This window comes from Electrophorus electricus, chromosome 17 (genome assembly GCF_041902795.1).
Source record: "Electrophorus electricus isolate QZ-2024a chromosome 17, ASM4190279v1, whole genome shotgun sequence".
Taxonomy (NCBI): domain Eukaryota; kingdom Metazoa; phylum Chordata; class Actinopteri; order Gymnotiformes; family Gymnotidae; genus Electrophorus; species Electrophorus electricus.
Window position 1 is genome coordinate 11,084,219 of NC_137513.1, and position 18,486 is coordinate 11,102,704.

The window sequence follows — 18,486 nt, forward strand, 5'->3', positions numbered from 1 at the left end:
ATTAAGAGGTTTGCAGAGAAACTGGACATTTCAGACAGAAGCCCTCTGTAATGCTTTCAACAGGCAATATGTTTACTTATGCAGAGAATGTAGTTAAGAGGGAGAATCCAAAACATCAGAGAGAGCGCACCAGTACAAAAAATCCAATTTCATTTTATTATTGAACAACTACAGTGCTCTCAGTCAATCAAAAATGTTAATAAACCTTAAACCTGAATATTTAAAGAAAGTAAAAATGAGCTTATGGCTTTACTTATACTTATGAGAATACCCATGTGTGCATAATTATTGGGCAACTACTAGTGTGCAGAATTATGCAAATGAAAATGGAATCCCCACATCTCACTTGTTTAACAGATGAAAAAGTGAGAATAATAAACTCAATTCACACACAAACATTTCTAACATTAAAAAAGTGACCAATATAGCCACAATTCTTTTCAATAATAGCTATAAGCCTTCCATTCATTTGTCAGTTTCTTAATTTGTTGACGATCACATTTTTGTGCAGCAGCAACCACAGTATCCCAGACACTGTTCAGAGAGCTGTATGGTTTTCCTTCACTGTAAATCCTTCTATTTAAGAAGGGCTCAAAAGTTCTCAACAGGGTTTAGGTCAGGTGAGGAAGGGGGCCATGTCATTATTCTTTCATCTTTAAGGCCTTTACTGGCTCTCCAAGCAGTGGAGTACTTCAGTGCATGTGATTGAGCATTGTCAAGTTTCAAGTTTGGTTTATTCGTCACATACATAGTCATACACAGCATAACTCGCAGTGAAATGGTGGCGAGTGCTCTGTCCAAACTGAGGAAAAGAAAACAGGGGTGCATAGAGAAATATAGATATTCTATATATGTGAAATATATATATGCAAAGAGAAATATATATATTCTATGTATGTACAAAATATATTAACAATGTATGTACAATATATGTATATTATGATTATATTCACAATGTACAATGTATATGGTTGTGTATATATGTACACAACCTACAGAATGTACAGATCCATTTTGTATAATAACATTTCTACAGTTGTTGTGTTACAAGGTAATTGAATATAAATATATATATATACAGATATACAGTTATGTTACATGGTGGTGGTGGTCCCCACAGTTTATCAGTTTCCCTGATTCAGGGCCCAAATGGCCTGTGGGAAGAAGCTCCTCTTCAGTCTCTCTGTCTTGGTCTTCAGGGAGCGAAAGCACCTCCCTGACCTCAACAGAGAGAAGAGTCTATTGTTGGGATGGGTGCGGTCCTTCACAATCCTCCTGGCCTTGGTCTGGCACCGCTTGTAGTAGATGGTCTACAGGTCAGGAAGTTCCGTGTGAGTGATGTGCTCTGCTGAACGCATTACCCTTTGGAGTGCTTGTCTGTCCTGCTTGGTGCTATTCCCAAACCAGACTGTGATGTTCCCCGTGAGGATGCTCTCGATAGTGCAGGTGTAGAAGTTCCGCAGTACCTTGGAGGGCAGTCTGAAGTCTCTTAGGCGTCTGAGGTGGTAAAGACGCTGACAAGCCTTCTTTGCCAGGGAGTTGGTATGGTGGGCCCAGGACAGGTCCTGCGAGATGTGAACACCAAGGTACCTGAAACTATCTACTCTCATCACCGTGGTTCCACTGATCCTCACAGGTTGGTAGTGCCGCTCCTGCTTCTTGCTGCAATCCACGATCAGCTCCTTTGTCTTACTGACGTTTAGGAGGAGAATATTTTCCTGGTACCAGTTTTCCAGGTGTTTAATCTCCTCCAGGTAGGCCCTCTCGTCGTTGTCCGAGATCAGACCCATGACAACGGTGTCGTCAGCAAACTTGACAATGATGGTAGAGCTGGCATTGGCTGTGCAGTTGTAGGTGTACAGTGAGTAGAGCAGGGGGCTTAGGACACAACCCTGAGGAGCTCCAGTGCTGAGGGTGAGGGTGGATGAGGCGCAGTTGCCCACCCGTACTGATTGTGGTCTGTCTGTTAGGAAGATGGAGATCCAGTCACACAGGGATGTATGCAGTCCTAGATCCCCCAACTTAGTAGTGAGTAGGGAGGGGATGATAGTGTTAAATGCTGAACTGTAGTCGCCAAACAGCATTTTAACATAATTTCCCCTCCCTTCGTCCAGGTGAGTCAGTGTAGTGTGGAGCAGATGTGCAATTGCATCGTCAGTGGAGCGGTTGTGGCGGTATGCAAATTGCAGTGGGTCCATGGAGGCTGGCAGTGAAGATGTGATGAAGTCTCTGACTAGCTTTTCAAAGCACTTCATCATGACTGATGTGAGGGCAACAGGGCGGTAGTCATTGAGGTCAGAGGGTCGAGGTTTCTTCGGGACGGGGACGATGGTGGATCGCTTGAAGCTGGACGGGACGATATCGAGCGTCAGGGAGAGATTGAAGATGTCAGTGAATACCGGGGCTAGCTGATCTGCGCAGGCTTTGAGGACCCTCCCGCAGATACCGTCTGGTCCCATCGCCTTCCTGGTATTCATCCTTTTAAACACTCTCCTCACGTCACTCTCCGTGATGATGAGAGGGCGCTGTTCTATGGTGGGCCCCGCGCATGCACCATTGGCTGCGCTGATAGTACCATTAGCACTAGCGCTGCTAGCATTAGTGCTGTTAGCACTAGCGCTGCTAGATGTAGCCTCGAAGTGAGCGAAGAATGTATTCAGCTCATTCGCCAGAGACTCATCCGCACTCATCAGTCCGGAGGGTGAGCTCCTGTAGTCCGTGATCGTCTGTAGTCCCTGCCACAGGGATCTAGAGCCACTCTGCTGGAACTGTGTCTCTAATTTCTTCCCGTAGCGCTGCTTCGCCTCCCTCACCGCCCTGCGCACTCCGTATGCTGCAGACTTGTACTCGTCCATGTTCCCGCTGATGATCCCCACATTGTAGGCAGCAGTGCGAGAGTTCAGAGCCTCGCGGATGGTTCTGTCCACCCAGGGCTTCTGGTTGGGAAACTTCTTGATGGTGATTCTTGGGATCGTGTCGTCCACCAGTTTCCCAATAAACCCTACTACTGCCTCCATAAACTCACTGACATCATCAGTGCTGCGCCGGAACATGTCCCAGTCCGCGTCTTCCAGAGCGTCTTGCAGAGCGGCCACTGATTGGTCTGTCCAGGGCGCGACCTCCCTCTGAACCAGAGCTTCCCGTTTCAGCCGTTGTTTATATTTTGGTAGGAGGAAGATGGCAGCGTGGTCCGACTTACCAAACGGTGGATGAGCTAGTGCCTTTTAACTGTCCTTATATGGGGTGTAGTAGTTGTCTAGTGTCCCATTTCCCCTGGTGGGGAAGGTTACGTGCTGGTAAAGGTTGGGCACTGCACGCTTGAGGTTAGCGCTGTTGAAATCCCCAACCACAATAAGTGCAGCGTCCCGGTGCTGTGTCTGAAACTGTGTGAGAGCCTCATGAAGTTCACACAGTGCAGTGTCCATGTTAGCCTGAGGTGGGATGTACACGGTGTTGATGATGACTGAAATTAACTCCCGAGGAAGGTAGAAAGGACGAAGCTTGAGGGCGAGCAGCTCCAGGTTGGGTGAGCAGGAGCGGGTGAGAGTAACAACATTGGCATTGTTGCACCAGCTGTTGTTTACCATCACACACACTCCGTCGCCTCTCGACTTCCCCGAATCTGCCATCCTGTCCATACAGTGAACCGATAAGGACTCGGCCAGCTGGATAGCGTGGTTTGGTACCACTGGGTTCAGCCACAACTCGGTGAAGCAGAGGAGATTGCAGTCCCGAATGTCCCTCTGGAACTTTATCCTGGCCCGGAGGTCATCAAGCTTGTTGTCCAGAGACTGGACGTTGGCTAGCAGGATGCTAAGTAAGGTAGCTCGGTGTGCCCGAGCCCTCAGCCTGTTCCTGACGCCGGCTCGCTTCCCTCGAGGCCTTTTCCTCGAGCTGCATCTTTTGTTTTCCTTCAGGATCTCCGTCGGCCATCTTGGGTCCGGGGTTACAGACGGCTTGAGGTGAGTGCTATGTAGATTAAGAGAAATAAGGGCGTCTCTGCTGTACGAGATAAGCGCCGTGGTGTGTAGAGAAGGGCTGTGGAGAAATCAGGGGTAGTGGGAAGAGCTAACAGAGCGAAAAAGATAGCGAAAAGAGCGAAAACAGTGCCAGGTGTGGACGGAGCAGTCGTGACGGCAGCCGACCTCACTGGCGCCATCTTGCCGCCATCGTCCTCCATAATCATGGCGTTCTTGAAAGATGCAGACTTTTTCCTGTACCACTGCTTGAAGAAAGTGTCTTCTAAAAACTGGCAGTAGGTTTGGGACTTGATTTTGATTCCATCTTGAACCCAAGAAGGTCCAACTAGCACATCTTTAATAATACCAGCACATAACATTACCCCACCTCCACCTTGCTGGCGTCTGAGTCGAAGTGGAGCTCAGTGCCTGTTACTGATCCAGCCATGGGTCCATCCATCTGGTCTGACAAGAGTCACTCTTGCCTCATCAGTCCATAAAACCTTTGAAAAATCTGTCTTCAGATATTTCTTGGCCCAGTCTTGATGTTTCACCTTATGTGTCTTGTTCAGTGGTGGTCGGGTTTGAGCCTTCCTTACCTTGGCCATGTCTCTGAGTACTGAACACCTTGTACTTCTGGGCACTCCAGCTAGGTTGCAGTTCTGGAATATGACAGCACTGCAGGATAATGGGTTCCTGGTCCTTCACATTTGATTCTTCTCAAATCTTTGGCAGTTATTTTGTATCTTTTCTCAACACGATCCTTCAGATACTGTTGACTATTTGCAACAAAAACTTTGATGGTTCTATGATCACGTCCCAATATCAATATCTTTGCCTGAGGAAAAGAAGCTGCCTAATACTTATGCAAGCCTTTATATGGGGTGTTGATGTACTTAAGCCACACCCTCCCTCAATACACAAATACACATTACTTGATATGCTTAACTCCAATATACATTCAAGTTTATACAGCTTGGAGTTGGAAAATATGAATAAAAACGATGATATGGTCAAAATACTCTGATGGGCTGGTCTGAGTATTTCAGAAAATGCTGATCTACTGGGGTTTACAGAGCATGGTCTAAAAAAGGGAGACTATCCAGTGAATGGCAGTTCTCTATGTGAAAATGCCTTTTTGATGCCAGAGGTCAGAGGAGACTGACCAGACTGGTTCAAGCTGATAGACAGGCAACAGTTATTCAAATAACCACTCATTACAACCAAGGTTTGCAGAAGAGCATCTCTCAACACACAACAAATCAAACCTAGAAGCAGATGGGCTTAATCAGCAGAAGATCATCACACTGGGTGCCACTCTTGCCAGTTAAGAACAGTAACAGAGGGTACAATTCAGATGGGCTCATGAAAATTGGACAACAGAAGATTGTAAAAATCTTGCCTGGTCAGAGAAACCTCAATTTCTACTACAACATTTCAGTGGTAGGGTTAGAAATTGGTGTAAACAGTATGAATGCATGGATCAAGAAATCAAGAGTCTAAAGTGACTGAGGATCCAGCTATACAAACTAAATCATTCTTTCTAAACTGCTCCAATTCCTCATTATTGCAAGTAGAAAGTCCTGTAAGCTAAACTTAGACATAGCCATCCTATCAATGCCTTCTACAACTGTAACTAAAGAGTCAATGCAGAACCCAGCCTAGGTAATCAACAACACAACAGGCACATACCAATGCAAAACAAAGCTAGAATCTAACATCCAACACAAACCATCATCAGGAAAGGCATCCTAGTCAAGCCGCCAAATGTTGTGTACTCCCTTGAAATTGTCTAAATGTGAAGGGAGGTATAATATGCCCCATTACAACACTTATGGTGACATTTATTAAGTTTCTAAATAAATGCCATAATAGGCGACAGTAATGGTCACTGGCATTTAATCACAAGAGATAAAAAGGATATCAAATTTTAGAGTTTGAAGGTCCAAAACTATATCTTAGTCATGATTACTGGATTATTTTGGATTACAAAGTATGGATTACTGGTCAGTTAATACTATAGAGTTTAGGCTATATTTACCTTCCTTTCCTAGTCAAAGTGGAATATGCTTGCACATTGGGGTTTATAGTTCTTTATCTAGAACATGGTGATCAGTTTCTTTTGTTTTCTATTTTCTTCCATTATTTGGAAAAGATGTGTTTTTATTATGAGTTTTTACAGCCTTGCATGCAGCAATGCCTCCAGTACAATAGGAATCCCATCAGTAGGTAAAGATAATGACTTGTGAAAGTGTGTGAAACAGCACAGAGGGCCAAGATTAAAGTCCATGACAGTCTTCCATTAGGGAACCTGAAAAGTCACACACACACACACACACACACCTGGATGTGAGAATGAACCAAGTCACTGACTAGAGAAGCCATATTGAAAATAATTAAATAAGACAGGATAGAACAAATGAATAAGTTTAAATATCAGAAACAATCAAACCATAGAAACACATACCAAAATAGAACAAAAAGGTACAAAACAAGACTAACAAGTTTACAGGATGAGGATGATAACTGGGTAGCTAAGGAAACTAAACACTAGGGTTAGGGAATGACTAAACAGGGAACAACAATGAAGCATAAAACTAAGATGAGCAGGGAGGGAATATAAGGAAGATAAATGCACAGGTTACTGGACTACCAATAACCAAGACAGAAACAGAAAAGACAGGTAACAGCAAAATTGAAGACTAGACAATACTTGCATATTATAACAGGGGAACTGTAATCTAGATGGAAATGATGTGACAGGGGATTACCTGAGAAGGAATGGGAGCAGAAGCACCCAGGAGAACAGTAGGGACTGTAACCTAGATGAGTACGCAGAGAGACTGTATAAACAAACCAATGCAAGAATGAACAACAACAAGTGACAAGGGATCAAGGTTTAAATTGAAACACTAATGAATGACAAAAAAGGAACAGCTGGAGCTAAAGAGGAGGAGACAGAGAACCATAGAAATAGAGGATAGCAAGAAAACAAAGATTTGCTTAGGTAACAAAGGTACCAGAAACTCCGGTATGCAATATACCTAATAAACACACCAGGCATCATTAGTTTCCAGGTAATGTTAAATATAATAATTTTATTATTGATTATCACTACATTGAAAGATGAAAATAAAATTATATATTTGCATGTTTGTCACACTTAAATGTTTCATATCATCAAACAAATGTAAATATTAGACAAACATAACACAAGTAAACACAAAATGCAGTTTTTAAATGAAGGTTTTTATTATTAAGGGGAAAAGATCCAAACCTACATGGCCCTGTGTGAAAAAGTGACTCCCCCCCCTTGTTAAAACATAAATTAACTGTGGTTTGGAAAGCTGAGTTCAATTTCTCTAGCCACACCCAGGCCTGATTTCTGCAACACGTGTTCTCAATCAAAAAATCACTTAAATAGGAGCTGCCTGACAAAGTGAAGTAGACCAAAAGATCCTCAAAAGCTGGAAAGCATGTGACAATCCAATGAAGTTCAGGAACCAATGAGATAAAATAATTGAGTTCTATCAGCCTGGAAAAGGTTATAAATCAATTTCTAAAGTTTTGGGATTCCAGCAAGCCACAGTGAGGGCATTTATCCACAAATGGCTAAAACATGGAACAGTAGTGAACCTTCCCAGGAGTGGCTGGCTGACAAAAATTACCCCAAGAGTGCAGCCATAATTAATCCAAGAGGTTACAAAAGACCCCACAACAATGTCCAAAGAATTGTAGGGCTCAGTTAAGGTCAATGTTCATGACTCCACCATAAGAAAGAAATGGGGCAAAAATGACCTGCACGGCAGAGTTCCAAGATGAAAACCACTGCTGAGCAAAAAGAACATAAAGGCTCATCACAGTTTTGCCAGAAAGCATCTTGATGATCCCCAAGACTTTTGGGAAAACTCTCTGTGGACTGATGAGACAAAAATTGAACTTTTTGGAAGGTGTATGTCCCATTACATCTGGTGTAAATGTAACACAGCATTTCAGAAAAGGTACATCATACCAACAGTAAAATATGGTGGTGTTAGTGTGATGGTCTGGCTCTTTTACTGTTTCAGGACCTGGAAGACTTGCTGTGGTAAATGGAACCATAAATTCTGCTATCTACCCAAAAATCCTAAAGGAGAATATCCGGCCATCTGTTCATGACCTCAAGCACACTTTGTTTCTGCAGAACAATGATCCAAAACACACCAGCAAGTCCACCTCTGAATGGCTTAAGAAAACCAAAATAAAGACTTTGGAGTGGCCTAGTCAAAGTCTTGACCTGAATCTGATTGTGATGCTGTGACATGACCTTAAAAAGGCAGTTCATGCTCTAAAACCCTCCAATGTGGCCGAATTACAACAATTCTGCAAAGATGAGTGAGCCAAAATTCCTCCACAGTGCTGTAAAAGACTCAGTGCCAGTTATTGCAAATGCTTGATTGCAGTTGTTGCTGCTAATGGTGGCCCAACCAGATTATTAGCTTTAGGGGGCAATCACGTTTTCACACAGGGCCATGTAGGTTTGGATTTTTTTTTCCCTTAATAATAAAAACCTTCATTTAAAAACTGTATTTTGTGTTTGCTTGTGTTGTTTGCCTAATATTTACATTTGTTTGATGATCGGAAACATTTAAGTGTGACAAACATGCAAAAAATAAGATATCAGGAAGGTGGCAAACATTTTCACACCACTGTGTGTGTGTGTGTGTGTGTGTGTGTGTGTGTGTGTGTGTACCTGAAAAATAAAATTATGAATTAAATATTTAGTGAATAAAAGCAATCCTTCCACTGTCACACTTCAGGTAGGCATCTGGTAAGAAGCCATCACTTCCTCTGAGCTCTTACAACTGTAGACCAAAATCCACCTCTGAAAAAAGCTATTCTCTAATGAAGAACTGTCTACAGCCACGGACACGGGTGCTTTTCCTTGGGTTGTATTGACCCAATAACTCCATTTCAGAGTCAGTGAATATTAAGTGGCTGAAAGGTATCAACTCTTGAGACTTGAAGTTGAAAGCAGCCTCAGTATTGCATATAGTATCCACCTCTTTTATGCAGATTTTAAAATAGCACATAGGAAAACCTGAAGACAAAGCCAAAAATAAAGAAAAAAAGCCCTAATATTGTGAAAGATTTTATGCTTGGGAAATCTTGCATTTTAATATATAGGAGATGTGAGAAAGGCTGATAAACAGATTTCTGAATAAATTATGTAGCAGGGACATATGTCACTTGCAGCAGCTATTTCCACCTTATTAAATAGGTCAGTTCTTACCTTGTCTAGCCTCTATGGGCTGCACATAATACAGCCATGTGTAGAATACTCTACCCAGAGCAAGCATAGGTTCAAACTTTTTCATTATGTAGGCCTATGAGATATTTCAAGAAATGGGCATATTAAATCTGCACTTCAATACATATTATCCTTCATTCAATTTTGAACTGATTTCACAAAAGCTAATCTTCATTAAGTTAATAAAAACACCTAATATTGTAACATCATCTTAGAGAATTGGTAAAAGTTAATTAAATGAAAACAGACTGATTCTTTTTCTTTTCCTTTTTTTTGAAGGATTGAAAAAAAAAATCTTTAGAATGAAACCCAACAAGTAAGGTTCATCAAGGATCAAATTAGGCATATAAAAACCCCTTACACTGCAAAATTCAGTGGTACTTATCTTACCAAATATGTTCCAATCCATGACTACATATGTGTGATACATTACTACTGCAAAATGACAACAGACAACATGGAAGTGACTGGTAATGTTTGTTATATTTAACTAATCTACTTATCTAAGATCTATTTTCTGTTGAGACTCAACCCAAGCAATGTATTAAGCCCTCCAATTTGGCTTGGATTAGTTTTTTCCAGGGATATTTATAATGAAGCATTTCACTTGTCTCCCCAGTGATGAAATTACTACATGGCAAGTTTCTAGAGTGTTCTATTTTCTATGAACCAGGACATTTATGGAACTGACAGTCCAATAAGTAATTACTTATACCTGTAGCTATGATTACAAGCAGTCCTTTATTGTACCTGCGGGACCTTGATATTCTCATTGATTTTAGTTTATTTTTCCTTCAGATAATGTTCTCCTATGTAACATAGGAAATAGAAAATTTACCATCCAGACCAAGGACACAATCAAAAATGTTTTTTCTATTTCTTTTTGTTTGATTCAGAACAGCGTCTAGTGGATCCACACACTAGGAGACTAAATACAAATAGTAGAAGTGGTCAATAAGCTTTTTTAAACAATGCCAAGTAGCATATACCTAGAAAATCATAGAGATTTGCATCAAGACAGGGCAAAATTATTAGATGACTGCTGAGCAGGGTCCGGTTGTGAGGTGAAAAATGCTGGGTAATTCAGCCTATAATTTTCTCAGGAGAGGAGGGAGAAAAACATGTGAAATAAAATCACAGGGGAGCACCTATAAAAGAAGAAATTACTGCAGGACCCATGAAAATTCGATCCTAAACCAAATGGGGCTTTACACATGAAATTGTTCTCAAACTACTAGGGATTTCTTGACTTTAAAGGAAGTTCAGACTTGGCAGGGCTTACGATGCCTGCTTGGTTTAAAATGGTATCCACTCCTCAGAAGCTGATGCAAAGGAGGACCATCAGTGTTATTACTTAGATAAGATAAAGCTGAACCTCACATAATGCATAATGCAGTGGACATTATTCAGACTGAATTACATTTAATAAATAATGGCTGCTCCAGTCACAGCATCTGCTTGACCATGCAGCCTATTTTGTGCCCAGCAGTTTGATAATATTTTCAGTCAAATGTTAGTTATGCTGGTGGTACTCCATAGCAGTGCATTTAATTTGAGGGTGGATTTATTTTAGTGACACAGATGTGTTATGTGCATAGTGTAGTTGCTGTTTCTGCTATTAGACCTCTGAAGTAGGTATTAGTATCATAACCAGCTTTCTGGCTTATGCCTGTCAGTATAAATAACTGCAATGCTACCTCCACAGCCAGATGAGGGTGGTATATATAGCTGTAGCCAGAAGGACACACTTCATTTAAAGCTGTCCTCATTTGGTTGGATCCAGGTTTCTATTAGAGAAAAATCTATGATCTGTTAGAATTTCATTTATTATGGGCACTTTAGATGTTAGGGATCTAACTTTGAGTAAACCCAGCTTTAGCTGCAGGCAGTGTTTTGTGAATCAGTTACTTTAATACTAATTAGGTGATTAAGATGTTTTTCTTTGTTTTATGTATTTCTGCTTAGCTCAGAGAACAGACACAGTGTCAATATGATGAACCTCGGGTAATGTCATGTAGCGACCAGCAGATGGATGGTTTAGTCTTTGTCTGCTGCCTGGCAACTTCAGTATTAATTTTAGTCATCTCTGATTGGGGTACATTGTTAGCTCCTACATGCTCATAGCTTCTATACTTCTCACAGATAAAACTATTGTTAATGACGTATGAAGAATAGCTAAATATGTTGCACTCTGCACACCGAAGGAAAACGAAGCAGCCATGGTAGAAAAAGAAAAATGTTAATGTTACGTTTTTGGTAGTTCTTTGGATGTAGTTTTTGATGGCTAGTGAAAGTTGACGGTTTCCAGGTAGAATGTAGTTAAGTCCAAAGAAAAATTGATAAACACGTAGTGAGAAGTAATGGCTAGTATAATTATAGGATTGAGGAGGCTTTGTCACAGATAAGGGGAAAGAGTTAACTGATCTAATTTAAAATTCAAACATGAAAGTTACTATTGATACCAACTGGTAATGTAAAAAGGGAAGTGTCTCTTCTTGCAACTCGCTGAAATGCCTGTTCTTACAAAACCGTTTGGGTGACACAGAGGGGGACTGCCCATTTTCTGATGAAGCCATCTGGATGGCACTGAAAGAGTGTGTCCATCTTCCTTCAGATCACTGGGATGGCACACTGAGAGAGAGTCTACATCTTCCATCAACCCACCGGAATGGCACTGAGAGTGTTTGTTTTCCATTGAAGTCTTCTGGCTAGCACTGAGAGAGAGTGTCTGCCTTCTATCAAACCTTCGAGATGACAATAAGAGAGAATCCATCTTCCATTGAAGTTGTCTGGATGGCACTGTGAGAGAGTGTCCATCTTTCCCAGCATTGCTGCCTTGACAGTGCATGAGAGGTCAAGGATGATGAAACGACTAGGCTTCTTGGTTGGGATTGGATCTTCTGAGCTGGCTCAATCAGATAGTCATAGGCCTTCGTGGGCAAACTTTCTGAAACAGGAATTTGGATTCATTGCAGGCAGCACAATGGGACTCCAGCCTTTATCAGCACACCTAGGCAAGTTTGCTTGATATAAGCTGTGATGAGTGAATTCTGATGAACACAAACTAATGATAAGGAATCAGCAAACTAACCCAGCAGGTACTGGGAGAGTATGTTGTGTAAAACTGTGTTGAGTCTTGGTCTCCCCTTCTTACAGCTTTACACCTTCTCCTTAAAATGTAGAGGTGCTGTTGAGCTTTCTTTACTAAGGTCGAAGTAATCGGGGTTGTTCATGATATGCACTCCTAGGTACTTGAAGCTGGACACTGTTTCCACTGTAGTGCCAATGATATGCAGGGGATGTGGGGATCTGGGGTATCTTTCTGAAGTCCACAGTCATCTCTTTTGTCTTACCCCCTTACACCCTTGTACCAGGACTTCAGCTTCCTCACCTTCTCTCTGTAAGCAGTGCCATCATTATTGGTGATGACCATGACCATGGTGTCTTCAGTCAAGAACCCTGTTGCAGAGTGAATAATGTTCTAACATAAATATCTTCATGGTTGAAGTAGGTTAAAGCCAGATGAATGGCAGATAATATGTTTTTTGGATAAGTTTGGTTTGTATTGATGGGTATCGTGTTGGTCAGATGGACTCATTCATGTGGGCCATATCACTCAAAGCACGTCATAACAACTGGAATGAGCACAAGGCAACAGTCATATAGACATGTGAATTAGGACTTCTTCAGCATTGCAGTTATAGTTGTTGCTGCCTGCACCACACCGATGGTGGATCAGTGGGCACTCTTCTTGAGTGGGTGACCAAGAATGTTGTTGGGTCTAGCAGATTTGCTTGGGTTTAACCACAGCAGGATCCTCCTGATGTCAGCTACAGTCACAGACTGCACCTGAACACCAGCAGGGTATGTGGTCCTCTCTGATGCTTTGGTCATGGAAGCATTGGTTTTCAGAGCATTTGGGAGGTGAGGTGATTGGTGCAAATTAGATGACTCTTCCTCCTGTATTCAGTGGCAGTTTGAATGCCCTGTCATTTATTGTTTGTGAAATGACCTAAAGTTTTTATTTCATAGAAGGCCTTGGCTTTTCCTGACCAGTAATGAGTCTGTTCTTGGCTGCCTTGATTTACTGTTCTGTAATCTCCATACAACATCATGGTCTTTCAGCATGGAACGGATCTCAGCACTTAGCTAGGGATTCCTGTTTGGTTGTGTAGTGAGTGTTCAAGTGAGCACTATCTTGTCCACAGACCTACTTATGTAGCCAGTGACAGATGATGACTATATCTGGTTCCCATATGAAGAAGTATCCTTGCTCTAGTCAGTCCAACAGAAACAGTCTTGCAGAACTGAAACTGCTTTCTACACACACATTTTGATGGGGTTTTTTTCACATTACAATTGTGATTGGTATATGTGGATCAGCATCACAGTGATGTCTAAATTGGTTGTGGAGAACTAACTTTAGTGTTTGTTTAAAGATGCTTTAGTGTGTTCTCATCACTTGCTGTGATGGAAACATGTTGATGATGAATATGTTGATGAATATTCTTCAGATTCACATGGTTAAAGTTGCTAGCAACAACAATGAAACTTTCAGGCTGTTCTGGATTAAGATGCCAATATCAGAGGGCCAAAAGTGAGAGGCATTTGGTGCCAAATAACTAAAGCATTCATGCACCAGACTTGTTCATATAAACACATGTAGTAGAATCTGCAGCCCCCGCTCCTGCAGTAATCCCAACACCCCTCGCAGAAAGTCTCCTTATCAAGATGCTTTGGAATACAAGTCTCTGCCCTAATGCCCGACTGGTCCATTTTAGTGACTACCTCCGCATCTCAAATAAAATACCTACCACACTATCTAATAGTTTTATTCCCATCTTTCTCTCTTTTTTGATCATCCCACCAAAGCCATACACAAGACAAAGAAGCATGAACATGCATAAGCAAACCTAGGAATAATATCTCTCGCTCCCCCTCCTACGAGCCAGTGTTATAAAAATCAACACTCAGGAACAAAGAGTTAGTTAAGATGAAAAAGTTGGAGTTAAACTTGAGTAAAATTTGGATCCAGAAAGATGAAGTTGGAACCTCCCACAAGAAGAATTAAGTAGAATTAAGTAGAATAGTGTCTTATTTTATGTCTCTCTTGTATCTAGTGTGTTAGTCTGTTGTAACCTTTTTAATTAGAATTTTTGTTTTTCCATTGTTAGTTTATATAATAATAGAAATAGGAATCTCCTCCCCTTCAGGTAACCTTCCGGTAGTTACACTAGCTCCGATAGCTCTTTGGATAGGCTAGTCTTATTCATGTCCATGGCAGGTGGTTTTTGCATCCATGTTCCTTCAGACTTGCGTGACTGCGCTTAGACCTGGAATTGCTTCTTGCAGCTATATTTTGATTTATTTTCTTTATCCCCTAAGTCCCCTTTCTTTTCTCCCTGTCACAATATGGCCCCTCCTCCCAGACGTCTCAGTGTGTGTGTCTGTGTGTATTCATTTGTATGGCCATGCCCTCCCTGTATATCACACCTATGCCTTGTTTTGTGTCATTATCGTGAGTGTACATAAGTCTCTGGTTTAGTCATGGATATTGTCGCTGTGTGTCCCTGCATTAGACTGTATGCTACGTTATCTTTCGTTTTGTGTCAATAAACGTCACTGTGTTCAACACGGCTCTCCTTTGCATCCTGCCTAGCCTACCAGTGTTACACTCTCTCACTTGCCATTCATTAGGGATTTTGTACACCTGAGCCAAGTCCGCTATAACACCTGTCTCGTGATGTCAATAATTTATTTATTATTAAATAAACTTCACATTTATTTATCAAGTTGGTCATCGTGGCAAAAATATTTGAAGCAATGATATACAGTCACAGCATAAAATATGGACTAATTTACAAGTGAACTGATATAACATTAATAAACCTTTGGTATTTCACAAGTACTAGTTGATTGTTTTCTCCTATATTCTAGGGTGGTGCCCCCTTTTAATACTTCATAAAATTATATGTTTTGCTAAACACACAATCATCCTCTTCTGGTTTTTCCAGACAAAAGGTTTCTCACTGCATGGCTTGCCCTTCCATTCAATCTGCTCAGCAAGGAATGGTGTTGTGAAGTCAAGTTTCTGCCAAGATTAAAACATAATTCACATTTCCTTGTCAAGAAAGTGACCACTGGTTAAAAATCACCCTTGGTCATCCAAACTGGTCATCCTAGCCTGGATGCCTGCTCACACTGCTCACTACTTCTGTTTCTACCTGCTTGTGGGACCTCCATCCCCAGTTGCTAGGTCTGGTATCTGGAGCATCCCAGCATTGCTCAGATCCTCCAACAGCTTTGCGTATAGTGCTGAACACTTTGAAATCCTGCCTATCAGAATTTTTAGTAGTTCTGCTCAGTTGTGTGCATGTGTAACCAAGACAAGTAGCTGCAGTGTTACTTGACCATATTGAAAGGAAAAATACAATAGTCCAATGAGTGCAAGCAAACTAGTTGGACAAGAATGTCAGAGAATGTTACACTGATACACATACCTTTCACTCCTAAACAAAGAATAGAAAGACCAGTAAAAAAGGCCATGGCCAAAAATGGCTGGACAAATCAAGAGGTCAAACCAGGGTGAACATCAGCTTTCAAACGGTGGCTTTCAAATTGTGGTGGATCTGAAGGGCCTGAGAAGAGATGCCATGGTTGCTGTTGTTCTGCTGAACAGTTATTATGAGTGTACTTATAATATGAGTCAACTTTGCTCTCATCATGGAAGCTCTAACATGAAAAAAATTGTAGTATGTATAATGAAACCAATACAAAATTCATGTTCATCAGTGTGTCACTTATAGTAACAAAAAATTGCCAGGTCATTTGCTAGGTACTGCAGCTGTTTCATCAGCTAATATGGATGAAATTTGCTGAGAATTCAAAATAAACCTTCAGAACTGTCTTTGGCTGTGTAGTGTATCTTGTTGTTGTTTTTAGCTTTGCCTGATATGTCACTGAACGCTCCCCTTCCACACACGTGGTATGGCCCACCATGTGCAGTGGGAGTTCTTTATTGACTGTGTCTCATTTGTGACCATGTCTATGTTTAGCACACACCTGCATCGGTTTAGTCTTGTCACGTTTATATGTATTTAAACATTTAAACCTTTGTCAGTGTGTGCATTATTGTCGGTCATTGATCATGTTCATATTCACGTTGTTCTTGTTTAAAGTATGTGTTCATTTTGTGTTATATGTGAGTGCCGGTGTCTGTATCTTATGTTATTAAACGTTTGTCTGCGTTAAGTGAGTCTGTATGTCCTGCTCCTTGCCCAGCGGCACTCAGGCTGTTACAGACTGACCAACCACAACAGTACACCTACTCACTCTATGGGAAAAGGAGCTGTTACAGGGAAGTGCTTAAGGACATCCCAAGCTGATGCCTGGATCCCTGGATATTGGGAAGAGGACCGCAACCAGTGTTTGTGGCCACACCGGAAGAGGAGGGGAACGCCCACTGGGATTTCTTGGGGGGGCTAGGGTTACCGAGCCAGGACCACGAAGAGCCAAGGTGCTCCACAGGGATCGCGGTGAAGGCAGTTGGTGGAGCCGGCTAGGTCCCTGGGCTAGCGAGCATAAACATTTATATATACTAATAAACATTTGTCTCAGTCAAGGAAGTTTATATGTCCTGCTCCTTGCCCAGCGGCACTCGAGCTGTTACAATATCTAATATTATCACAGCTAGCTGTTGAAAGCTAGAGAGCAAGAAATTACTATATCTCAGTCTCAATTTTCATTAAGATTTCCCAATAATAATATACTAACTTAACAGATCTGAATACTAACAATAGTCATGTTTGTTATTTTAGCCTACTTTCCAAAATTGTAGAAGAAAATGACAAGTGAATTTTAATTATGCAGAATTTCAACACTCAAAGCTGTTTGATTGCCAGTTACATGGCCATCTGGGCTGGAAAAGGTCAACATCTCTATACAGCAAAGAATATGACACAATAAAGAAGACAACATTCTCCTCCAGTATTGGTGTTCTGATATCCATGCCACAATCCTAGCAGAAAATATCCAATTCCTAGGGGTTGCAAAAGTGTTGTCTCTGAATACTAATATCAGGCTGGTCAGAAAAGTGTATTTTATGTACAACTACACAAATCAAGACAATGTAGAGAGCACAATGTGGAATTAATTAGGCTTTACATCACAAAATGCTTAATTGCTAGCTTTAAGAGGTCTTTACCTCTTTGCTCTCTATATGGTAAAAGCTTCTATTCATTTACTAAAAGACGCAGTTAATGGCCATGATAAGCCAAAAGGTCACAACTATCTCAGGTGTAGCCCAAATCAGACAGGCTGGTGGACTAACAAGGAGGTACACAAATCATAGCTTAAGGTGCACAGCTGTCCAGCTGCTTTCCCAGTCAGGTTGTGAGGTCAGGCAGGGCATGACATCAGGCTGGTTGTGAGGTCAGGCAGGTAAAGACTGTGACTGAGCACATATGTGGGAGCAACATAAAGAGCTACTGGGCTTCAAAAATAGACAGGCACAGTCAAAGAAATGGCAAACAGGTAAAAAGTGTCAGAATAAATATAGGGTTGGAATGACTAAGAAAGACTAGGCAAAATACGGCTCAGTAACTGTAAGAAATTCTTCACAAAGACAATGGCAGGAAAGGAGCTCATACATGGTTGTTAATGACATACAACCGACTTAAAATGGCACATTACTGACATAAAATTGCATATTATTGTAATGGAAAATATGAGTAGTTCCTGACTGTTGATATGAACATTTATAAATGTAATATTAAAGGAAGCAGTTATAAATGAGGTTCTAAAAAACTGCAATGGTTAGGATCACTCCATATCCCTTGTGAAGTTCTGATACCATGTCAGACAATAGGTTCTGCCTCATAAAATATCATCTGTAGTTGAGAAATGGTCAAATGACTTTATCAGCATTCTTATTGGATGGCCACATAGAAGTTATGAAGACATAGTGTGGGGTGTGATATAGACTGAATTTTGAATATTTGAAAGTTTGTTATTTCTCCTCAGCTTATTTTTATAAGGTCTGTTCTGAGAGTCTGTTTTGAGGTGCAAAAGGTTTCACATTTGATGCAGATAGTCTGCAGGTCTGAGATCATTATCTGGAGCACAAAGGGCATGTGACACACTGATTCTGCAAATACTGTTTAGAGACATTCTTTCACTATGTTCACTCTCTGTACAACAACAATCTTTTATGTGCAAATTTCTCATTTTTGTCTTTCA

The 18,486-nt window shown here is 41.2% G+C and overlaps 1 protein-coding gene across 1 annotated transcript in view; it reads left to right on the forward strand.

The window, feature by feature from the left end:
* lsamp (limbic system associated membrane protein) overlaps positions 1-18,486 on the forward strand; it is a 722,044-nt gene that overhangs the window by 236,878 nt on the left and 466,680 nt on the right. The window lies entirely within an intron of this gene.